General features: G+C 38.2%; 1 non-coding gene across 1 annotated transcript; it reads left to right on the plus strand.

Annotated features, from left to right (window-relative positions):
• Positions 1 to 3,504: 3,504 nt before the first annotated feature.
• On the plus strand, positions 3,505 to 3,611 carry LOC113000332 (small nucleolar RNA R71). The gene has a single exon (XR_003265622.1). It is a non-coding gene; the product is annotated as a small nucleolar RNA R71 (small nucleolar RNA).
• The last annotated feature ends 4,749 nt before the right edge of the window (positions 3,612 to 8,360 follow it).

Consider the following 8,360-nt stretch of genomic DNA (forward strand, 5'->3'; position numbering starts at 1 on the left):
GGAGCCAAAGCATCCACTTGATCAATCTAGGCTTTGATTCAGCCTTCTTCAACAGGTACTTCAGAGCTGCATGGTCAGTATAAATAATAACACGAGTTCCAAGCAAATACAAACGAAATTTATCAAGAGCAAAAACTATCGCTAATAGCTCCTTCTCTGTGGTAGTGTAATTTGCTTGGGCAGCATCCAAAGTTCTGGAAGCATAGTAGATCACCCGAGGCAGCTTGTCAATCATTTGAGCAAGGACAGCCCCCAATGCATAATTGGATGCATCACACATCAGCTCAAATGGGGCTGTCCAATCAAGTGCTTAAATGATAGGGGTGGTAGTCAACGCACGCTTGAGGCAATCAAAAGCCTCTTTGCACTGGTCATCAAAATCAAACTCCACCTCTTTTTGCAGCAGATTGGATAGTGGAAGGGCCACTTTGCAAAAGTTCTTGATAAGGTGCCTATAAAACCCTGCATGACCAAGAAAAGAACAAACCTCTCGCATGCAAGAGGGGTAAGGCAATTGTGAAATAACAACTATCTTTGCAGGGTCTACCTCTATGCCCCTACTAGAAATGATATGCTCTAAAACTATACCTTGTTCTACCATGAAGTGACATTTTTCAAAATTCAGCACAAGGTTAGTTTCAATGCATCTATTAAGAACTTTACCCAGACTATCCAAACATGCATCAAAAGAGGATCCATAAACAGTAAAATCATCCATAAACACCTCTATGCAACTCTCTAAAAAGTCACTGAAAATGCTAAGCATACACCGCTGGAAGGTACCAGGGGCGTTGCATAGGCCAAAGGGCATCCTCCTATAGGCAAAAGTGCCAAAGGGACAGGTGAATATGGTCTTTTCTTGATCCTCAGGAGCAATATGAATTTGTAAATAACCAGAAAAACCATCAAGAAAACAGTAATGAGACTTACCTGCCAAGCGCTCAAGCATTTGATCAATGAATGGCAGTGGAAAATGATCTTTTTTGGTTGCCTGGTTCAGCCTCCTATAATCAATGCAGACTCGCCAGCTGTTCTGCACTCTTGTGGGGATAAGCTCATCCCTCTCATTCTTGATCACTATGAGGCCTGTCTTCTTAGGAACCACTTGGATTGGACTCACCCACTGGTTGTCAGAAATGGGGTAGATGATTCCAGCTTGCAAGAGCTTGGTCACCTCCTTTTTCACCACATCTAAAATGATGGGGTTGAGTCGCCGCTGTGGCTGCCTCACTGGCTTAGCTCCATCCTCTAAAAGTATCCTATGCATGCAGGTAGATGGGCTAATACTAGGAATGTCTGCTAAAGTGCATCCAATGGCTTTCTTGTGCTTCTTGAGCACTAGTAACAAACTTCTCCTCTTGCTCAACAGCAAAGGAGGCAGAGATAATCACTGGAAATTTTTCCTTGTCCTCTAAGTAAGCATACTTGAGGTTTACTGGTAAGGGCTTCAACTCTAGTGTGGATGGTGGCTGAACAGTGGGAGGAACCAGGGTAGGAGAAGAGGAGGGTTCCTCAGCCTGTACCTCATAAAGCAAGTCAGAAGTATATGTACTTCCTGCAACATGGTTAGTGCGTTCTGACTCTAAAAAATCAACATCAAGAGGTACAACACCCAGAAAATCAGAACCAGACTCAAATTCAAATTTACTCTCAGCATAAAAATCAGATACTGGACCAAATTCAAACTCAGATTCAGATTCAATGCATGAGGATTGACAAGTATGCAGATAAGATAAAAATAGATGTTTCCTACCATGAAGAGAATCAAAATCAAACATATAATCATCAACAATCTGATCAAGTATCTTAGCACGAAAAACAGAATGATCCTCAGATAGATGTTTCATGGCATCAAGAATGTTAAAATGAACAACAATATCACCAAATTCCATAGACAATGTGCCAGCATAAACATATATCTTAGTTCAGGCTGTTTTCATAAATGGCCTGCCTAAAATAATTGGAACTGAACCACGGGAAAATCCCTCTTCCATATCAAGAACATAAAAATCAGCAGGAAAAATAAGTTCACCAACCCGAACCAACACATCCTCTATGAAACCTGCGGGGTAAGCAACACTTCTATTTGCCAAGTGAATCACCACATTCGTAGGTTGCAAAGGTCCAAGAGATAAAGAATTGAAAATGGACAGAGGCATAACACTAACTGATGCTCCTAGATCTAGCATGGCATTCTCAAATTTTCTATTCCCAATAATGCAAGGTATACAGAAAGTACATGGGTCCTTAAATTTCTCAGGAATGTGAGGAATAGATTTACCTATCAATGCTGACACATTTCTGCCCATGATAATCCTTTCATTGCCTTTGAGCCTCCTTTTGTGGGTGCACAGCTCCTTTAGAAACTTGGCATATTTTGAAATTTTCTTGATGGCATCTAGCAGAGGTATGTTCACCTCTACTTTCCTGAAGGTCTCCAAGATCTCCTTATCCACTTCTTCCATCTTTTTGTTTGGAATTGCTCTAGGTGGAAATGGAAGGGGGATAGAAGGCTGTTGCAAGTCAGAACTACTAGAAGAAGGTCCACCTGCATGAAAATTTTTGTTAGCTCCCTCATGATCAGGAATCTTTCTCCTTTATGCAGCTAGCTCATCCTCTTTTCCGGGTGTAGAATGAAGCTTGACAGGTTCAAGTGCAGGTGCTGCTACAGGTGGAGGCACTTCAATTTGCTTGCCAGACCTCAAGGTGATGGCACTCACATTTTTCGGATTCTGCACAGTTTGTGAAGGCAATTTGTCAGAATTTTGGGACTGAGCTTGGTTCAACTGAGTAGCCATCTGCCTCATCTGATTTGTCAGACTCTGAATGGAGGCTCTTGTCTCTTGCTGAAATTGCATATTCTGGATGGTCATTTGCCTCACTAACTCCTCTAAGGAAGTTTGAGAAGGGGCCTCAATTGCATGTTGTCTTTGTTGTTGCTACTGGATTGGAGGAGGAACATATGGCCTGCTTGGACCAACAACATTCTGGAAAGGAGGGACAAGCTGTTGTTGCTGCTGTTGTTGTGGAGGATTTGCCCATCTCAGATTTGGATGATTCCTCCAACCTGGATTGTATATGTTGCTTGAAAGATCATAATTATTCTACTGTTGTTGGTTTTGCTGCTGAGGGGGTCTATTATAAATGTTTGCAACATAGGCTTCAGGTTGCTCATTGACTCCAGATTGTTGCAAAGAAGGACAGAGATCTGTATGGTGATCAGCAGAAGAACATAGACCACAGACTCTTGCAACAGTAACAGGTGCAGATGTAGATTTCTGATTTATGGCAAGCTGAGTTACTAGGTTGACCAAGGCATCAAGTTTTCCCTCAAGCTTCTTATTTTCAGCAGATAAAGATGAATCTGTGGCCACATCATGGACTCCTCTAAGGACAATAACATCATTTCTTGCACTGAATTGTTGGGAGTTGGAAGCATCAATCATATTCCTCTCTATGTTGCTAAGTCCCTCATAGAAATATTGTAGAAGGAGTTGCTCAGAAATCTGGTGGTGAGGACAGATTGCACACAATTTCTTGAATCTTTCCCAGTACTCATACAAGCTCTCTCCAATAAGTTGCCTAATGCCTGAAATATCTTTTCTGATGGCAGTGGTCCTAGATGTAGGGAAGAATTTCTCCAAGAACACCCTCTTAAGGTCATCCCAGCTGGTAATGGACTTGGGAGCAAGGTAGTACAGCCAATCTTTCGCTACTCCCTCCAGAGAATGAGGAAAAGCCTTTAGAAAGATATGATCTTCCTGGACATCAGGGGCCTTCATGGTGGAACAGACAATATGGAACACCTTGAGATGCTTATGAGGATCTTCACTTGCAAGACAATGAAACTTGGGCAGCAAATGTATTAGTCCAGTCTTGAGAACATATGGAACATCCTCATCAGGATATTGAATGCACAAGCTTTCATAAGTGAAGTCAGGTGCAGCCATCTCCCTAAGAGTCGTCTCACGAGGTGGAGATTGAGCCATGTTCTCAGTATGAAAATTAGCAGTCGAATGCTCAAAATCAGAATGTTCAGAATCACCAACAACTTAATGCTTAGAATACTCAGAATGCTCAAAATGCTCAAAATGCACTAAATGATCAGGATGCACACTATGCCTAACTAATCTATGAAAGGTTATATCTATTTCAGGATCAAAGGGTTGTAAATCACCTAGATTGCCCCTAGTCATGCACTATATGCAACAAATCATGTATTTCTCAAACAAGCATCAACGGGGGTAAAACTACAACTATACTCAAACGATATCCAAATGAGCTGAAAACTTGTGAGCAACACCCTAAAATCATGAAAAGATAGCACAAAAATTTTCAGACAAAAATTCAAAGTCTAACTATGAAAAATGCCTAAGAAAAGTTTAGAGAAATAGGACAATAATACTTGAAAAATAAAAAAAAACTTATTAAACAGATGATTTTTTAAGTTTAGGAAACCTCAACCAGCTAAAGCGGGTTGGGATGGCATGGGAAATTTTTTTCTACCCCAAATGCATAAATAATAATAGTCATTCTGATGATCGGAGCAAAAGTTATGGCCGTTTTAAGTTTTGCTAAAAACAAGTTCCCAAATTTTTTGTCTCTCTCAAATTCAGGCACACCAAGTGCTTCTGGTATTTTTCACACAAAACATGGATCAAAAGAAACTACCACACAAAAAATCAGCCAAAAATAACAACTCTAGCTATCAAAACAAAAATCACCAATTAATTAGCAAAATCTAGCACTATTCATAGCATTATTCACAACACAACACTTCTGAACAGGGGACGCCTTTGAAAAACAAAACAAAACACTACACTCCTGAAACACACACGAACAACACTAAACAACAAAACTACACACAAAACAACTAAACACTGCAAATTAATCACATAACACAGATTTTATAAGAACACACAGAAACAAACACAAAGACACAAAAACATAATTATGAACATTTGGACCACTACTCCCCGGCAACGGCGCCAAATTTGATCGGAGCCGTATTCGAATCAAATAAACATTAAAGTGAAGTATCTAGGAAGTGATCCTAGGTCGTCTCCCAGTGAGCAATGATCAAGCAAACGTTCATAACATATAATAATAAAACAATAACGAAATGGGGGGGGGGGGGTTGTTTGTTTTTGTAATTTAAACAGCAAGCAAACTTGAATTAAGAAATAACAGAACTAAAACATGTTGTTTCCCCTTGATTCAAAAGCAAGTCTCTTATCCTAGGTTACAAGAATTTATCCCTAATCAGTTCAACCACTTAATCCAACCCGAAATTATTTTACTAAGCAAAAATTAACACAAGGCTGTCATTATGTGATTAAGCAACACATACACCAATTAATCCCTCTCACATGTCCATGAAGCATGAACATTAATTAAGCACAAAGACAATTAATTAGGCATTAAGCATGCATGGATTAATATCAGCAACAATACAGAATAATTGGTGAAGGGGAAAAACTGATCAGAATTTAATATTAAGAACAAAACCTCAAAGAGAGCTATGCTTAATCCTCAAGAGAAAACAACACTAGAGATTCAGCCTTCCATAATCAACAGAACGAAATGGAATTTGAAGCAGAAAATGAAATGGAAATTGAAGCAGAAAATGAAACTGGAAATTGCTACGTGAACAATACGCGTGAACAGTAACACGAAAAGAAGCTGAACAATGAAATCCTACAATCTCCTCCTCCGTGAACAGTAACTAGCCACCTCTTAAAAACCCTAGCAGTTGGGCTCACTAAAATAAGGTCTGGTGGCCCAATTACAAAAATACAGCCCAAAAATGAAACAAAATGAAATTGGATGACAAATAAAATTGTCTGCTCTCTTCAAGTCCAAGCCAGTTCAGCCCAATTCCAGATCCAAGCCCAATTGCTTATAATTCTCTTGAAATTAAATTAAAAAAAATAATTAGTCAAGTAGGCACAAATGATAAAACTGCATAATTAATTTGACAATTAAGGCTAATCAATAATTAAAATGGTGACAGAAAGGGGTAAGAAATAGGAGAAAATAATGACACATGAACCCATTTTTCTTATCTTGATTTCTTAAAATACCCATTTTTCTCTCCGCCTTTGGCAACATCAAAAAGGCCAAAGTGCGTAAATCATACAAAATTTAAAACATACACAAAGCATATTTTGTAAAATAATCATAAAAGATTCTAAACCATTCATGAAGCAAGACATAAACCAAATTATAATGCAAACCACATAGTCATATATCACAATCCATAAATATTCAGTCATACTAAGCAAATATTAAAAATACTAAGTGTTCAAATGTCATAAGCATATAGTAAAATACAAGGCTTTCGAAACAAAACATAATAATAATAATAAAGTCTAAACTGATGGTGGTAGAGGTAAATCAAGACAATTGCGAATGATGGTGACATCTTCTTCAACCTTTGTGATCCTTGAGTCCATTGCATCAAATCGCATGTCCACTTGTTATTCCAAAGCATCAAACCTTTCACCAACATAGGTTTGGAGTCCATCAAACCTGTCCAAAATACTTTGAAGGAGAGAAGAGTCTACTTCAACCGGTAATTGTCCTTCATCATCATTTGGTTGAGTACCCTTTTTTACCCAAGAGCCATCACACTCTTTGCGGTAACCAAAGGACGCAACCACAGCAACACCGATCAAGAAAGATCTCTTGATTGGAACATAAGGTTCCGAATCAAGAGGGATGTTAAAATGTTGAAGGAAAAGAGTGACTAAATATGGATATGATAAAGGAGCATTTAATCGCAATGCCTTATGCATGCGATATCGGACTAGGTGTGCCCAATCAATTTGTCGGCCGGTATGAAAGGCCCACATGACTATAAGATCTTCTTCAGAAACCTATGCAAGGTTTGAAGATCTTGGGAGTAAAATACGAACAATAAGATAGTGAAGGATGTGGCTTTCAAGAGCCAATGAACCGGCAAGAAGCCTTCTGGTCATATCCGCTTGGTTGGTGCAGACCAATCGGCAGGCATCATGCACAGAAAAATCAAACTTCCAATCATCGTCCAGTGCACCTTCAAATGGTACACCGTCATTAGTCAATTGGGTCAAATCATAGATGAGGGATTGGTCAATGACCATCTTTATCCCATAAACTTCTGAAATCAAGGTACTTTCTTGAATTTCAAGATTAGAATAAAAAGCTTTTATCAATTCAGAATACACAGGCAATTTTAGAGACATAAAGGGAATGAGATTTGAGTTTTTAAATGCTTGAATGCATTCGAAACTCTCATCAGAAAAGAAATCCATATCTATGAACTTAGGGTCAATGATAGAACGAAAGGAGAAGAGGTTTATGTACTGTATACATTGTTCTTCCGATGAGAACAATGAGGAGGAGGAAATGGAGGAAGGAATTGGAGTATCCTGAACCTCGGAATGTCGTTGGCTTCTACTCGAAGAACCTTTGCGCTTCTTTGATGGTTCCGCCATTTGAGATACATTTTCGAAATTTCAATCGGTTGAAATGAAAGATAATGAAAAAAGATGAATTTTGGGCTTTGTGGGGAGTGATTTGGATAAGAAATGAGTGAGTTATGGAAAAATGAAGAATTGGGAACGAGGGTTTCATGAGAGCAATGGAATTTTCTTATTTCTGATTTCGAAATTTGAATTTATAGGATCAGGGACGCGTTACAGCATTTGGTAATCGATTACAATCTTCCTGACTTGCTGTAATCGATTACAGTATTGTAGTAATCGATTACCAGAGTGCTTTTTAGGAAAACTAAGTGCTGAATGAACTCTTAGAGGGAAAGGATTTGAAAAGGAGTCAAAGTATCTTATATCTAAAAACTCTTATATGAAAATAAATATATATAACATAATAGATTTTTAAAAAAAATTATGAATGATTTATAAGCAAGTAAATCACATATCATACAAAAATCATGCAAGAATCATATGTACTATCAACTATTTGTTTTAATATTAAACTTCATGCTCCAAGAAAGAAAATAACTCAATCAATCATATAAGCACATAGCAATCAATCAAGACAAACAAATAAAATTTTGTTAGTCATCATATAAACAAGTTAATTGAAATAAAAATTTCAATCAACTAAATTTAAAGGAGAATGGTTTTGATCTTACCTTTTTCATGATTCAAGTGTCTAGATCTTTGAAGGTAGAAGTCAGACTTTTGCTTTTTGCTTAATCTTCTTGAGAGATGTTCTCATCGCCTTCATAGTCTTTGGATAGAAGGTTGATCTCTTTCTCCGAACCATCGGATGAGTCATTTTCATCCCAAGCAATATACGCCTTCTTGGATCTTCTTTCTTTATAGCTTTTCTTCTCATTCTTCTCGGGCCAT

The sequence above is a fragment of the Glycine max genome, chromosome 18 (genome assembly GCF_000004515.6).
Source record: "Glycine max cultivar Williams 82 chromosome 18, Glycine_max_v4.0, whole genome shotgun sequence".
Taxonomy (NCBI): Eukaryota; Viridiplantae; Streptophyta; class Magnoliopsida; order Fabales; family Fabaceae; genus Glycine; species Glycine max.